The following is a 17999-nucleotide window of genomic DNA, read 5'->3' as shown; positions in this document are numbered from 1 at the left end:
GATGGTTGAATGAATAATTTGAGAGATGATTAAGGTTGTGTTGAAAGGTTTATGAAATATTAAATTGGTTTTGGTTTGGTTTTTATGATTTTTATAGTTTCTATTGATCTTTTGTAAGGCTCTATAGCTTCTGCAGTTCTATTCTTTTGTTGTCCTATTGCTCTGTGGTCTCTTATGTTCGTTTCTGTTGAGTGTTATGTTGGATGTATGGATGTTTTGGGAAGTGTTTTTGTTTTAGGAAAGGATGAATTGAAGTTCTATTCAAGCTAATTGAAGTGAAGAAGTAGCTATTGATGAAGATTCACAGAAGGTTACAGAAGAACTGTGATAGAAGCCATATCTCATAGGACACTATGATATCTCTGGTACCTCTTCACATTAGACATACCTTTTGGGAGGGATATCCACGACCAAGAGAGGATATTTGAGGGCCATTATTGAGTATTATAGTGAGGCTATGATGTATTATTGAGAGAGCAAGAGTATGTGAGAGAGAGAAGTGGGAGAAACTCAGTTCTATGCCTAAAAACATTATATCTACTATGAGGCATATGGCAGCTAGAAAGATGGCCTGAAGATTTTCGAGCAGATATTGAGAAGCTAAAAATAGCAAGACTAAATAACAAAATAAGATTTGATAAAAGCAACATCGACTTCTTCCAAGAGCTATCCAAGAAAATGACTGGGTGCTTGTCTATAACAACAGCTTAGACAATTAATACAGTGCTTCTAGGAAGATGGTAAAGAGATGGTTTGGGCCATATGTGGTCAAAGTAGTACATGACAATGCTACCTACTCATAGGCTGAATTAGATGGAATAAGTATGAAAGTACCAATAGTTGGAAAATGGATCAAGCTCTTTAAATGAAGAGAAGCATCTACCTATGAACTACAAGACTTAGAAGCAAGTCATGGAAGTGAAGACATGGAAAAGGAAGAAGACTTCGAAGATGAACGTGAGGACATGATACAAGAAGAATCTCCTAAAGCTACAAATTCATGAAGTGGAAGATGCTCGATAAGATTCCCTACCCATGGTTTAAAAACAAAGCGTTTATCCTTTACATGTATCACTTAGTCACTTGTATCCTAGATATGATACATAAAGACTTGCAAAGTGCAATAAATCTTAAACACCTGAGTCCATCAGCATATGACATGGTGTAATAAACATGGGGTTCTCTCTGCCTTAAAACACAATAAAATTATCATGGGTCCTTGAAAAGATGATTGGATTTTGGTTACTTACTCTTATCCTTCCTTGCATTGCATACATGAAGTTGCTACAAGTTCTATAAGTCATGGAACATTAAACATGAAAAATATGGTCATGAACAGATGACTTGGTAGGTCCCCTTGGGAAGCCTATGATGTGGTTGTGTACTTATGATATTCAAGATTTACAAGTGTATTGACAAGAAAAGTTACAAAGAATATAGAGTTGTCCAAGTTGGCTAAGTATAGGGGCATTCTGTTTACCATAGCCTTGCTTATGTGACTTAGTTGTGGTTCATTTGAAAGACATGAACCTTTCACTTTTTGCACCTCATTTTAGGGGCTTCTTTAGGCTAAGAACATGGAGCATCTTGGATAAGGGAGAAAGAATCTCATACACTTCCACACATAGGAGATGAAGCCATGCAACAACAAGAAGACTCTACTTGACATGTAAGTACCTCTCTTTCCATGCATCGACGAAAATGGAAGGCCACTCTTGGCAGTGAAAAATAGGGAAATTGTGTATAAAGAGGAGGGTAGAAGCTCATTCATGAGGGGGAATCCATGCTCATTGAAGAAGAAAGAAGGAAGCTTTGAACATTGTTTGTGTTTATGTCTATGAAGTAGCAACTCTCTCCTATCAAGAGATCCTCTTGTTCCACTTCTTGAACAATATTATCAAGGCTTGTGGGCTGTATTGAAAGGCCCAAGCTTGTTCTTTTATGGGCTGAATCTTTGATTTACAAAGCACCTCTTGCATGGTTCAAGTGGTACATGTATTTGCGAAGAAGAAGAGAAGGGCAATGTCTTATGTACCCACCTCTTGATGTAGACTCTCTTCTCTATCAAGAAGAGCTCTTTAGGAGACATAAAGCTCTGATTTTGGACTGTCACATGCAACCCAATACTTTCTTTTTTCGGCTGAATCATGTCTCTTTGATGGTCCATTTCTATTCTTATGGTTTATGAAGAGAATATGCTCTACTTTCACTTGTAATTGTTGCATATAATTACTCTTGCCTTGAAAAGCATTGAAAGTATTCTTTGGGAGATTATTTGTGTCATCTTGGATTATTCTTGGTAGCCCAAAATAGGATATTCATGGGATGAATCTTTATTTGTGGCCCTCTTCTTTAATCTTGGTAAAACATGAGTTGTTCTTGGTTCTCATGAGTGAGACTACTGTTGAGATATCGAGCTCCACTCGTGATATGCCAGGGTGACCGTTGTGCATTTATGTCACCGACTTGTCAGTTGCAGATGCGATTGGTACACTGCCCATGAATAATAGCTAGATGACAGCTATCCTTATCTACTCTAGTTCGTGGCTCAGTTAGTATGCCACCTTAGTTAGTTGAGTTTGGTTTGAGACCCATATATAGGGTTCTTCTATTTCTATGTACTTGACTTCTTTTTGGCTTACACAACTAAGAAGAGGAAAACTGTTTTCAGCCTCCACCTTTGTGTGTATTCCCCCATTGTGCAAGCAGGAAAGCTACAAGTGAGACTCCTTTCTTCTCTCCCACAATCTTGACATGGTATCAGAGCCTTGTTCGTGGTAAGGAGCTCAAGAAAGCAAGCCAAGTTCGTGGTGTTCTAGTAAGAGGACCAGTGTTGCTTTTATTTTTCTGTTTTGGGAGCAAGTCTCTGCAGGTAGCACAGCCGAAAAGTGCAAGAGTGCATTGTCTCAGATTGAGACGCCCTTCGCGGTGTTGCTCTGTTTTTTTGATTTGAGGCCATTTCCGGGCCTGTTTTGGAGGCGGAAGTTTTCTGCACGCACTCAGGAAAAGGCCCTGTTTTATGCTGTGCGACCACTGTTCTACAGGTCGGTGAAAAGTTACTGTAGAAATTGCATCATATGCCTGTGCGCAGAGACATTGGGAGTTACAGAATCATCCTTGTTGCCTGGTGATGCAAAATCGTCACTAGGAAGTGAGTGTGTGGTCAAATACCACTTTCATCAGTTTTGCAGATTTGCCCTTGTGAGGCTGAAGCTGTGTTCTTTGCAGTGACAGAATTTTTTGCAGTGTTCTATAATGGCATCTGATTCTCTTTCACAGATTGTCACTGAAAAGCTTGACAAGAACAACTTCCAAACATGGAAGTTCAGAATGACGAATTTCCTTATGGGAAAAGGATATTGGGAATTTGTTGCAGGAAATGAAGAAGAACCAGTTCTTCGTGATGTTCCCAATCAACAACAAATGCAGGCATTTAAAGCATGGCATGAGAGAGCCACGAAAGTTATGTACTGGCTGTCTATCAGCATTTCAGACTCTATGATTGTGCATATTCAAGATGCAAGTACGCCAAAGGAGGCATGGAATACTTTGTCAAAAATGTATAGCACAAATACGCAAGCCAGGAAAATGTAGCTCAAGCAAGAATTGCACAATGTGCAAAGAGAAAGTATGAGCATCAATGACTACCACATGAAGGTGAAGAAGATTGCAGATGCACTTGCTTCCATTGGGTCGCCAGTGGAAGATGATGATTTAGTTTTTGTGACCTTGAATGGTCTAGGAAAGGATTATGCACAGTTCCGAACATCCATTTCTATCCGTGAAAGATTTCCTGATTTTGAGGAGTTGATTGCTCTTCTAATTTCTCAGGAGCAGAGAAATGGTGGTGCATCTTCTTCAGGAGGAACTTCAAAAGAAGTTGTCTTCTACTCAAATGCTGGAAGAGGTAGAGGCAAAGGTAGAGGAGGCTGATCTAGAGGCCATGGTAGAAATCAGAATATACAGAAACTCAAGAAAACCAGTCCTTTGGAGGAGGACCTGGTAACTCTAGAGGCAGGGGGAGCCAAAGAGGTCGTGGTGGATGGCAAAGAGGCCAAAATGCAAACAGTAATGTTGAATGCTATTACTGTGGTAAAATGGGTCATATGGCTAAAGACTGCTATAAAAAGAAAAATGACATCATGAATGGAAAATTGCAACAAGGGAATTATGTATCTTCTAGTAGACAGGGTGATGACAGAAATGAGCATTTGTTTATGGTGCAGCACATGACCAATTCTGTGACAAGTGCAGAAGAAAGCAACGATGTGTGGTACGTTGACTCAGGTGCATCAAACCACATGACAGGTCATGCAGAATGGATGTAGGATGCAAGGAAAATGGAAAAACCACGATTTTTGGAGACTGGTGATGATACTACACATCCTATTGTGCAGATTGAAAAAATTCCTTTGTCTATGCAGGATGGGAAAAAGAAATACATGTCGGATGTATTTCATGTCCCGAATATCACCAAGAACCTAGTTTCTGTTGGTCAAATGGTTGAACAGGGCTTGCAGGTCAGATTTAATTCTCATGGATGCTTTGTTGAGGATATGAAAAATAAAGGTCGCTTGATAGCAAAAGGAAAGAAGAAGGGCAGAATGTTTATGTTGGATGCAGACATGCCTGAATTGAGTGCAGCAATGTTTGCACATGGGACCGGTGTAGTTGCAGATATTGATATCTGGCATAAACGCATTGGTCATGATAATGTATAGCGACTTAAATCAATGCAAGCCCAAAATATTTTTGTAGAATTTCCTAAATTCAAGGTTGCAGAAATGCATAAGGTATGTGAAGCCTGTCAATTTGGAAAACAGGCAAGGAAACCATTTCCTAGACATGTTCAAGAGAGTAAGAAGCCATTGGAATTAATCCACTCTGATGTGTGGACTACTAAAGCTGCATCTCTTGGAGGCTGTCATTATTTTGTCACTTTTATTGATGACTATAGCAGAAAAGTTTGGGTGTATTTTATGAAAAAGAAAAGTGAAGTTTTTGGGCATTTCAAAACTCTTAAAGCTATGGTTGAAAAAGAAACAGGCCTGCAAATAAAATGCCTAAGGTCAGATGGAGGGGGAGAGTACCTCTCAAATGAGTTTGCAAGGTTATTGCAGGAGCATGAAATAAAGCAGCAATATTCATGTAGTCATACCCCACAACAAAATGGAATTGCAGAAAAAAAAAACAGGCATATTGGAGAGGTATCTCGTGCCATGCTCAATGAAAAAGACCTGCCAGATTTTTATTGGGATGAGGCAGTTGCTAGAACAGTCTACATAATGAACAGGACTCCCACTGCAGCAATACATGGCATGACTCCAGAGGAGAGGTATACTGGTAGGAAACCAGATATTTCTCATTTGAAAATTTTTGGTTGCATTGCCTATGTTCATGTGCCAGATGAGTTGAGATCCAAGTTGGATCCAAAAGCTGAGAAGTGCATCTTTATTGGTTACTCTCTGCATCAAAAAGGGTATAGATGCTATAACCCTTCTACTCGTAAGTTTACAGTGAGCAGAGATGTTGTTTTTTATGAGATCAGTAGCTGGTATAAACCAGTAAATGTGATTAATAATGTAGATGCATAAAATGGTAATGCTGCACAGAATTCACAGCAGCAATCACAAGATATTAGTGGACCTGGAGCGTCCTCTAGCAGTGGTTCACATTCTTCGCCATGGACAGGCAGATTGAGATTAGGAGAATCTTCTCAAAGCAATGTAGATAGTGGTATGCATGTATCACGAAAAGGAAAAGAGAAGATAGATCAGCCCATGTTTGATGTGAATGCAAGTGACTCTTATGTGGATGGTGATTCTAGTGGCTCAGAATAGAACATTGATGATGAGTTGGGTATTCCTTCTATTGTTACACCTAGAGTAAGGAAGATCAGGGATGTTTTGAGAGCCATTCACTATGCCTATATGGTCAAAATGATACAGGAACCAGAACCCATTTCTTTTGAGCAAGCCATGGGAAAAGAAAAATGGGAGAAAGCCATGGATGAAGAAATGGATGCCTTGGAAGAAAACACTACATGGGAATTGGTACCTTTGCCTAAAGATAAGAATGCAATTGGTTGTAAGTGGGTTTATAAGGTGAAGCACAATGCAGATGGTTCTGTGAACAGATACAAGGCAAGATTAGTAGTCAAGGGGTATGCACAAACATATGGCATTGATTATGAAGAAACATTCAGTCCGATTGCAAGGATGGCAACCGTAAGAGCAGTCAATGCTATGGCTGCATCAAAGGAATGTTCTTTACATCAGACGGATGTAAAGAATACCTTCTTGCATGGTGATTTGCAAGAAGAGGTCTATATGGAGTAGCCACCACGTCATGTGCATGCTGTTCATCATGAGTTTGTTTGCAGGTTGAAGAAAGCCTTGTATGGCTTGAAGCAAGCACCTAGAGCATGGTCTGACAAGATAGGACAATATCTTGTCACTATTGGCTTTCAGATTTCCAAGGCAGATTTCTCACTTTATGTAAGAAAAATAGAGAAATGTATTATGTTGCTTATCATTTATGTTGATGATTTGATTATCACAGTTGATAGTGATGAAGATATCCTTCATGTGAAAATGCTATTGAAGCAAAAGTTTGAGATGAAGGATTTGGGAGAGCTACGTTATTTCTTGGGCATTGAGGTGATTAGATCACCAAGTGGGATATGGCTCTTGCAGAGGCAGTATGGATTGGACATGCTGTCCAAATATGGGATGACGGGCTATAAGCCTATTTTAGTTCCTTTGGAGCAGAATGTGAAGTTGAGCGCAGATGCAGGTGAGCTTCTCAAAGACCCTACTATGTACGGATGCATAGTAGGAAGTTTGATTTATATGACTATTACGAGGCCAGATTTGAGCTATGCTGTTGGATTGGTAAGTCAGTTTATGCAGGCTCCAAGGAAACCGCATTTGGATGCGGCTAGACGCATACTCAGGTATGTGAAGTCCACATTGCAGTATGGACTATTTTATGAGACTGGGATTCAGATACAGTTGCATGGATACACTGATGTTTATTGGGCTGGTAGTATTTCTGATAGACAATCTACCAGTGGATATGTGTTCTCTTCTGGAAGTGCTGCAGTCACTTGGAGCAGCAAGAAACAACCTATAGTTGCCTTGTCGAGCACAGAGGCTGAGTACAGGGGCGTAGCAATGGCTGCATGTGAGGTAGCTTGGTTGCATAAGCTACTTTATGATATGCATCAGCCTATAGATGGGCCAGTTGTCATTTATTGTGACAACATGAGTAGTATACACTTGGAAAATAACCCAGTCTATCATGCTAGAACAAAGCACATTGAGGTGCATTATCACTATGTGCGGGAGAGGGTTTTAAGAGGTCTTATTGATCTAGTTTATGTCAGCACAGAGGATCAAGTAGCTGATATATTTACGAAGGCATTGGGCACAGAGAAGCTGCACAGGTTCAAAGACCAGCTTGGTGTGCAGGAATTGGGATTGAGCTCGAGGGGGAGTGTTGAGATATCAAGCTCCACTCGTGATATGCCAGGGTGACCGTTGTGCATTTATGTCACTGACTTGTCAGTTGCAGATGCGGTTGGTACACCGCCCATGAATAATAGCTAGATGACAGCTATCCTTATCTACTCTAGTTTGTGGCTCAGTTAGTATGCCACCTTAGTTAGTTGAGTTTGGTTTGAGACCCATATATAGGGTTCTTCTATTTCTATGTACTTGACTTCTTTTTGGCTTACAAAACTAAGAAGAGGAAAACTGTTTTCAGCCTCCACCTTTGTGTGTATTCCCCCATTGTGCAAGCAGGAAAGCTACAAGTGAGACTCCTTTCTTCTCTCCCACAATCTTGACAACTACAAGCTATACTCTTTGTAAGGAAGCTTCAAGGACATCTTTTGGCACTGTTATGTTATACTTTTTGCCTCTTCTTCTCAACCTAAAATAGGGTATTTATGGCTCAAACCCATAAACATAGATTATCCTTCAACTACAATCATTGCAAGTACAAACTAGACTTGTAATTCCCTCTACATAGTATCTTGCTTCCTCTTCATTCAAGGGAGGTTTCAAAGAAGTCTTTTGGTGATTTCTTGCCATGCTTTGGAATTAATCTTGGCTATCCATAAAAATCATTCCATAGGTTGAAGCTTTTATGTAGATGCTTTATTCGTGTTATGTTGATGTAAGTCATGAATGTCATTATCCTTAAATGAAAAACTAGCAACATTGAAGCTAGTTTCATAACCTTGAATAATTCAAAGGCTGATATAGATAGTCTTTATCTTGAACCTCTATCTTCATTGTACTATCTAGTTGAAAAGAGAAAGTGTCTTAAAGATCTTCTTCATGCCTAGGTTGAAATAGGCAGCTATATTCAGAGGCAAAGAAGGGCAAGACTCTTCTTGTATCAATTGAAGTTGTACTCTTGCTTGGAAATCATCCGTCATTGTGATCATAAGTTTAAGCTCTTAACCCATTTATTCAACCTTCTTATGAATGAATCTGTCTTTCCAAGATAAGCCAAAGTATATGGAAAACTGAAGGATGAGAAGTTCCTCTTGAACCTATAAACAATCACTTGAATCTACTTATCTCTTGAAGATACATCTCCATCTAGGTTGTCTAGTTTTCTTCCCAAAGCCCTTGTGGTGACCTTCAACCCTACGCGTTGTGAAAGCATGCACAAATAAAAAAGAAGCAACAGCAAGTGTTTATAGCATAGGAAGTAGCCTCACCCAAATCTAGGGTTTCTCTTTTAAGGTCTCACCTTATTCTTAGGGTTTCGCTTCCTACTTGTTGCAACTCTTTTTCACGATCTACTAGTTATTTCATGAATCTGATCAATTATGAGAAGTCTATTTTTTCCTTATGAAAAATTTGGTATTTCCACCCTAAAAGATAATATGGCATTTATGCCTATGGGAGGCAATTTATCTGATGCCATGTCCTTGCAAGATTTCAAATGCTTTTCCAAGTCTATTTAGAATTTAGAATTTGTATCAACAAATTCTTATTAATGTCCAATAAGTCCTACAGACTTTTGATATTTATTTAATTTTCTAATACTTATAGTTTCAGGGTTGTCGAGTATTTCATAGTTTTTTTCACTTCAACATTCTCAATATTTTAGGTTAGGTTATCTTGCTAATTCATACGTGGGTCAACTCATGATATTGATGCTCTCACTAATATAATCATCAATATTAACATTACACATGTTTTTAATAAGAAAATAATTTTTATTTTATTCTACTCATATTTTATGGCTTAATTGACAATGTGTGACCATTTGTTGAACTTTCAATGTTATCTAGAAAGATCAATTTTCTTTTAGCCATGTCTTAAGTGCACTCCTGATTGTTTTTCTCAAAATTTTATTCCAAGCAATGCAAAATTCATAAGTACAATATTTCTTTCATCTTTCAAACATCGAATTATATTTTCACGCACCTACTTTGTGCATGTCTAGTATATATTTTCCTATACAATTTTTCGTTGATTTAATGCATATATTATTTTATGACATTATCTAAATGATTTTTCATATATTATAAGATTCATATGCATCTATTTATCATTAGCAAAATAAAATAGAGATAGGCACTTTCTAGGAAAATTTATAAAATATTCCCTTCCCTAACAATATCTACCATTTTTATGTTATTATGATCACATGCGTCTTTAATTAAATAACAATAAATATCGCAAAATAAACCATAATTAAATTATTTTCTTAATGTCACATTAGGATAGTGGGCATGTGCAATGGGTACGCAGGTGGATAGAGTTTCTTAATGCAACTTCCATCAAAGAAGCCTATTCCCTTCCCATCTAGGATTTCGAGCTCCACATTGTTAGTTCTACTAATACTCCTAATCTATGAAGAACTTTATTTTTTGCTTATGGCCCTTGATTGAATAGAGTAACACTAGGTCACCTTTTCCAAAGTCATGTTATTTGACATGCTTGTCAAACTAGGCCTTCCTTCATGCCTTTTTAGCAATAAGTATATGAGTGGTGATAAGTCATGTTTTAGATAATCTTTCCAATTCATCTAAGCAATCGGTCTAAGCCTCCTAGTTTTCCCATCTCTCTTGCATAGCTCTCTGTAGGCTTTGAACAAAGAATTTAACCCAAAAATTTTGCTTTTGTTCTATAGGTTAGCTTGAATGCCATTTGTCCAATAGCCATTTAGTAGACAATGCGATATGCCCACAAGGTTGCCATTAGCTTATTGTTCCAATCACTTTTAAAAGAAGAGACAATTTTTGTCAATACATTGACCAACATTCTATTCATTGCTTGAGCTTGACCATTGGGTTGGGGATAATATGGCAATGAATCTCAATGGATAACCAAAAAGGTGGATAGAAAATGCTTAATGACCTCATTAATGAAATGTGTGTCTTGATTGCTAACTAGTTGAACAGGGTAGTCAAAACCTAGAGACGACTTTCTCCTAAAGAAACTTAGTAGTGGTCCTTGCTAACTAGTTGAACAGGGTAGTCAAAACCTAGAGACGACTTTCTCCCAAAGAAACTTAGCAGTGGTCCTTGCATCATTTCTCCTCATTGCCCTTGCTTCAGTCCAATTTGCAAGGTAATCTATGGATACTATGATGTATTTCTCTTGGGAGTACAGTGCACTAGGATTAATGGGTCCAATGAAGTTGATGACCCATTTTTCAAATAGTTGGTAGGCTATCATTGCTGTGAACTCTATTTTTTCCTTTCATATGGGGACTATGGTGTGCTAGCACTCATCATAGTATATATAACAAACTTAGCGACATCATGGAATAGTGTGAGCCACCACAATTGAGATTGCAAGACCTTTCGTAGAATGGTGTCTCCATTGAAATGAACTCCTACAATTTCACCATGCACTTCAATGAGCACATCATGCATCTTATTTTCATGAACATACCATCTTAATAGGCCAAAATTCCCTAATTGATAAAGCTATCTTGCAATTATCTGGTATGGTTGAACCTTCAAAATGAGACACCTTAGTCTATCTTTTTGGATCAGGCGATCAATGATCCCATTTTCTAACATATGTACTATATCATTAGCCCAATAAGGTGTAAGGTTTGATTTGTAAATTTCATTTCCTTGGATACCTTAAAAAGGTGAGCATCATGCAAATCATTCATGATGCCATTCCTAGCACATTCTCCAATGGTTATGTGAGATATATGATTTTCCACATAACACTACTTTTCCTTTTGCACCACCACTGAGAAATCAAATTTCAACAGGAGCAGCACCATTTGGCAATACGTCATGTTACGCAAGGCTTCTTAACTAGATAAACCAATGCTTGATGATCAACAAAGAAGGTGGACAGTGTAGACAAAATATAATATCTAAACTTTTAAATTGCAAACACCATCGCCAATCCTTCTCACTCTATTGTGGAGTACTTCATTTTTACACCAATGAGATGCATGCTAATGAAGCTCACTAGGAAATCCATGTTATGTTCACTAGTACAATAATGCCCCCATTGCAAATTTTGAAGCATCAATGTGTACATGAAATGTGATGGACCAATCTAGGGCTCTCAAGATAGAAGCTGATGTTAGAGCCTCTTTGAGCCATTCATTGGCTTGTTGGTACTCCTCTCTCCATTCAAACATGATTATAACTTGTATAGGGGTCTAGCATTTAGTATGTAGTTCAACACAAATCATTGATAGTATCCAATATGACCTAAAAATCACTGAACTCCCTTGTAGTTTGTTAAAGGTGGAAGATCAACAATCACCTTTACTTTTGAGAAGTCCATAGAAATTCCATTCCTTGACATCATCTAGTCGAAGATATAGTTTTATTTTATCCAAATTTGGCACTTCAAGGGGTTCAACAAGAGACCATATAGTCTACACCATTCAAAGACTACCATTCTTTTTTAGTATAATTACAATGGGTGATGCCCAATCTATGTACTAGATTTCATAAATGAATCTTGCATCCAAAAGTCTATCAATCTCTTCTTTCATAGCATGAGCATGCTTTGAATTCATGGCATCAGGCCTCTATTCAATTTGCCTTACATTAAGAACCATAGAGATATTGTGGGTTATTATTATTGGATTGATGCCTTTTAGCTTCTCTATGGAGCATGCAAACACATTTGTAACGTGCCCGCCTATTGGATGTCCAAGCATGTGTTAGTAGTCCATTGAGAAATGAATCTAAGCATCGCCGCTCAGGCACTCCCATGGAATTTCACGGGGTTTGTCACCTAGGATTTCTTGAGTCCACCTCACAACGGAACATTCACATCCAAATCCACTAGGATTGACTTGAAACTTGAGTCCCTAGTGGTCAAGGTCTCCTGATAGCATTCTAGCATCGAGTCCTAGACATTCTACTTTATGCAGAGCTACCCAATCCAAAGTAGATCCATACTGCACTTGGTTCAAGGAGAATGAGAAATGAGAGGGATGTGCCACTCAACCTCTCTGCCTGTAGGGCATAGTCTCATTCTAGTATCCTAAAATGGTATAAATACAACTCTAACTTAGCACTATCTAAAGGTTGAACATTGGTAAAACCTTGCAAGAAGCCTCCCAGTTCTCTGGGACCACCCTTCCATAGGACAGACCCATCAAAGGGTTATGCCCACCCGCTTCCTTCAATAGGTGTACTTTAGTTATCTACTTAGCCCTATCACATTTATGTGTGACATTTAGAAGCAGTTTCCTTAATTAAGCCTTTTGGGGGATAGGGTTGGTTCACGTAATCTTATGGCACTGACACCAAAACAATTTCAGATAGCTTCCTTGGAAATAAAATTAGTATTAGTATTTTAACTTAGATACAAGTCTTTTTAAAAAAGAACAATATCCACAATCCGTGAGGATACACCTTATTTCCTCCAAGATTCTGTTCCTTGCACTACTAATAGGGGCCCTTGAGAGTCTATCTCGAGTCACGGAGATCTTTTGACTAGGACCTGGAGGCAGGGAATTTACAGCCAGAGTCCCCCCTTGGCATCCAAGCATCCTCCTATGTTCAAACCAACCCGCAAAGAGACCTTTCGTTGCGGGTTTGGTCCACGTTCCCATCATGGCTATTTAGAACCCCCTTGGCTAGGGTTGGAAGCCAACTTGTGGTGGTTTGGTGCACCCTCCAAAAATTTCAACCTGATTCATTATTCTCATTTCTTTTATGAGTTTGGGGTCACACAATCTTTTTACAAGCTATGTTCCTAAATTTTCAAGCACAAACAATGGTGTAGGCGAGTGCTCAGGGCATCTGTTAAGGTGGAGTCTCTATCTTTGACGCTTAGCGTTTGTCCTCATTTTCTTGGCATCAATTTTCAATATCCTTTGAGGTTGTTTTGGTTTTGTCATGGTCAGATGTAGGATAGAGACCCATGAGTGGTTCACTTGTCTCAAGGTCAGCCTATGAATGCAAAAATAGTTTGACTCATTTACTTTCAAACCTTAAATAAGTCCAATTAAGCCCTAGCCTTACGTATCATATAGGATTTGAATTGCCTTGAGAAATTAAGTTTAGCACTTTGTATGCACGTCTTATATCTATATTTTAGATGAATCCCTAGCAGTGCTACTGAAATTGACCATGATACCATGCAACCTAGATGCGAGTCTTTCTTAAGACGATGATGCAATGCAGAGTTCTACTCTTGGGAATTCATTTCAATGCACTCATGCAAATCATAAATAGAGACTTGTATTTTTCTTTTGTGCAAGGAACACGAAGTCATTAGGCCTAGTGCAAATGCCAGCTACTTCTCTCTAAAGGTTTATAGGAGCCTAATACCTAACTTAGTATTGCAATGACCCAAACGTACTTAACCATTTTTGTGGCAACTCATGATCATCGTGGACTTGATTCAAGCCTTTATGCCTACCTTTTCAATTTTGCAAATTTTGCGATTCAAAAAGTATGATTTTTGCCTAACAATGAATATGCTTTATCGTTCAATAACCCATTTTTCAGTTTCTTTTACCTCTCAAGCATGCCAATGCTAGTGCATAAATATAATGCACTATGAACACAATCAATCAAGTCCTTAATTTCAATGTGCACCAATGCATAATCTTTTGTGCAAGTTGTTTGTTCTAAAACATGCCAAAGTGCAATAAAACACAATGTTGAACATGATTTTTATAATACAGCCTGGTTAGTGGTTAGCTATTGTAGATTTTTGCATTAAAAACTCCTCCTATTGTAGTCGATCTACATTATTTCAAAGATTCCTACCACATTTAAGATTTGTGGAATGCACCTGGTTACCAAGTGATGCAGCTCCTTGACCCATAGCTCCATCGGATGAAGTGGGATTCACACTCGATTGGACCTTACTTTGATTGGGAGGCATCGTATAGTTCGGCTTTTTCTTCGTGGCTACACACCCAGGCTACAAGGGAGTTGACTCCTTGTGGAAGAAAATCGACCGTGAGAACCCTCTCAAAGAGGGGGAAAAAAGAGGGGAAGCGTGAAAGCCTCCAAAGGAAATTTCCCTTTCTCTCTCTCCTCTCTCTCTCTCTCCCTCTCTCTCTTTTCTCTCACTCTGTCTCCTTACATCAAGGGAGGATAGTGGTAGTAATCCCCTTCCTTCTCACGCCTAAGGGGGATTTTTATAAGGGTATTGGGGAGAAAATAGTATGGCATGGAGCCGCCCCCTTATCTCTTTCTAGGTGGCCAGGTGGCTGGGGGCTGCCACCAAGCAGACTATGGTTGATGAGGAGAGAAGGACTAGTGATGTGACGTCGTCCAAATCAGTGTGCCTCATCATCATTGCCACATTTGTGGCTCCATTGTCATGCTCAACGTCTCTCTGCAGCTCCCCCCTCCCTGTGCAGGATTACAAGATTTGTGCCATCATGCACAGAGGTACTATAGGCAAGGCACCCCTTGGTGCATGGGATTTAACCCCCTCATTGAAGGTGCTTGCCTTTTCCATAGCCCTCTTGTAATCATCCTCGTCATCAGAGAACGGCAAGTCATGGTTACAAGCATATACATCCAATCTCACTCATCCTTTGGATAGGGAATACATTTGGTTAAGAAACCATAGTTGGGGCAACTTTGTGATTCTCCCTTAAGCATGACTAAGATGGCATCTAGGTGGACTAGTGAGGTCTTCCTAAGTGTCCATCTCAACTCGAACTATTTCTTCTCTATTTCCAAATAACATTAGTGCATTACACAAGTCCTCTATTACACATGCACTTCACATCCATGGTCTTTCTTATAAGATATTGTAGTCCACTCCTATCACCATAATGAAACTTATTGAAAACTATACTTTGGCTATCTTGATTGACCAATCCTTTAGTACTCCAAATGGACGAACCTTCGTACTATTGGCCAAGGTCACATTGAATCTAGCAAATTCAATAGGCAGATTATTCCATGCTTGTAGCATTCTATGGCTAAGAAGCCTCAATCCTTCCCTAGTGTCTACAATGTCCTTTTTTTAATGTCCCTAAACTCTATCACAAGCAGGAGGTGTGCATCTCAGTCCCTTCCCAGAAAGCATTGATCTGCACTGAACTTGTCATTGGAGATGGCATCACAATAGGTATATTAGTGTCCTTATCTACTTTTTTTGGTGGCATAGTTCTCTCTTGCCTCTCAATCCATGCCTTAAAAGTATTCCACAACCCCGATTCTACCTCATCAATTTTCCTAAAGGCAATGACACTTGCATTGATACAAGAGTTGCTAGAAATCTTGCATCAACCTTGTTAGTCACATAATGTCTAGGTGGTTGGATTCCCATCCCTAGGTCAAACAGCAAGGTGGTTTCATCTGGCGGGCTGAAAATGAGGTTCTTGCCCTTGGCTAGTTGTTGGTCATATGTAGGTTGGTGAGGAGGGCAGCTCTATACTAGATATCTCATGGTCTTCATGATCCAATAAAGATTGTCCAACGTGTGCTTGAGCCTCTTCAACCCATCCCCTCACCTTCTCTATGATCTCCATTTGATGTCCTGGGTTGAGATACTCCCCTACCTTAGCACTCCCCTTCTTTTCCATTTTTGGTGCAAATGTTTTGGGTTCTGCAATAGGTACTTGTGTTCTTGATGTTAACGTTGTAGCACTCTTTCTCTTTAAATTAATCTTCTCTTTCACTCTCTTCTTCTTTTTCTTTTTATTCTTTTTTGCCAATAGATAAAACATCCACATTGCTAGTTCCAAAAGCAGCACTAACACTCATAGCATGCTTGGCTTGTTCCCTAGTCATCACATTAAGTGGTATGGGCATTGTGTCATCATCAAGATTCTCTATTCCAAACAATCCTAAGTGGACTGATGGCATGTTTGAGCCACTTTTCTTTTCTTTTATTCTAGGAAAATTTGCATACAAGTGTGTTATGCCACACTCAAGGCACTGTAACTAGGCTTTGTCATCGTTAGTTTGTTCTTTCTCAGGGCATCCAGAGGAAATGTAGCTAGGATGATTGCAATTCTATCATATCACTGGTTCTTGTGACTGCATTGCGCCAAACCCTCATCCTCTTCCTCTACCCAATGTCATCACACCGAGATGGGCATATAGTCCATAAGGACTAGGTTTCCCTCTTCATTGAGATGTAGTAGTTCACATAAGGCTCCTCCTTGAGTGGTTCTTCTACACAATGCATGATAGCATTGCTTTGTGACAAAGTGATGATTATTGTTGTTGGGGGTCCAGGTATGCTGGTTGGATTTATGTCTACCCTTCATGCAGCTAGCCTTTTCTCATTAGGTGTTGGGAGAGCTAATGGAACTCTTGAACCAAATTGAAATGAGAAATTCCTCGAGTACTATGGCTAATAAGATTGCTAGTATGGTAGGAATGTATGAAATTTGGAATGGATAGCTTCATGCTTATACTTGCCACAATTAGCAAAAGTCCTAGGTCTTCGTTTAGGACACTCTACTAGCAAATTGATTTCCATCATAGTGTAGACACCATATTGGGGAATATGGGAATTTCCCATAAGTTTGGGACATGTGGTCAAATCTTTGGATTTGTCATAACTTGAACATTATAACTCCAAATTGAGCGCTCTATAGCTCAATAGATTCCATTTTTCAAGCACTTTCCAATAATAGGTCACATCATATGGTTTTGAGAAACTTATGGTCATGTTATCCGGGTGCCACCTTTTTCGTATTCAAAAAATGGGAATTGGGAATTCCCAAACTCACTAATATTGTGTTTCTAGACACAAAATGTTTATTCTAGTAGGTACTTGCAAGGCATCTTGAAGGTTGATTATCTCTAGCTTGAGGTTAGATATCTCCTAAGAGAAATCCACACTCTTCCCTTTTTGCTGTGCTTTAGATGTTGCTTGCTCACTATGAATGGTGGACCTTTCACTATGGATAGTGGAAATTCCTATCAACTATGTAGCTTGCTACTTCTTTCCTTTAGTAGATTGTCCACCCTTATGGTTTCATTGAGCATATTAGACAAAACATCTTGTTGCAAACTTGAGTTGCTAGCTAAAGCCTTATATAATTATTCCTTTTTTATCCCATTGATAAATACCATTGACATTGCCCTAATTGTGCATCTCTCTTAGGTTCTTGGATCCTGTTATAGAGACTTCTCACATGAGTGAGGTAGTCTCAGATTTCTTCTTTGTCATTATGGCTCACATTCATGGGCTCAATGATTAGATTATTAGAGTACCCATCCTCCAAGAAGTACTTAATGAACAAATCCTTGAGGGTATTGAAGTTGTTCTTTTTCATGTCATCGAGGCTTGTTGTAACATGCCATAGGAACCCCCCCTCCTTTTTAATTTAAAAATAAATAAATTATTATCTATAGTTCAAATTTTTTTACTCCCCCCTCTCTCCCCGCCGACTGAACATTGGGGAGAGAGAGAGTGGGAGTGGTGGTGATGGGGGAAGGGGAGGCATGCAACCCCTAGGTGGGAGGGTTGGCCATGCCACCCACCTCCTCCCCCTTGTATATAAGGGGAGGCCCCTCCCCCTCCCTCGGACAAGGGAGACTATGCCCC

Source organism: Lygodium microphyllum, chromosome 19 (assembly GCF_053477565.2).
Source record: "Lygodium microphyllum isolate KBCC chromosome 19, Lygodium_microphyllum_v1.1.10, whole genome shotgun sequence".
NCBI classification, from domain to species: domain Eukaryota; kingdom Viridiplantae; phylum Streptophyta; class Polypodiopsida; order Schizaeales; family Lygodiaceae; genus Lygodium; species Lygodium microphyllum.
This window is presented reverse-complemented; position numbering follows the sequence as displayed.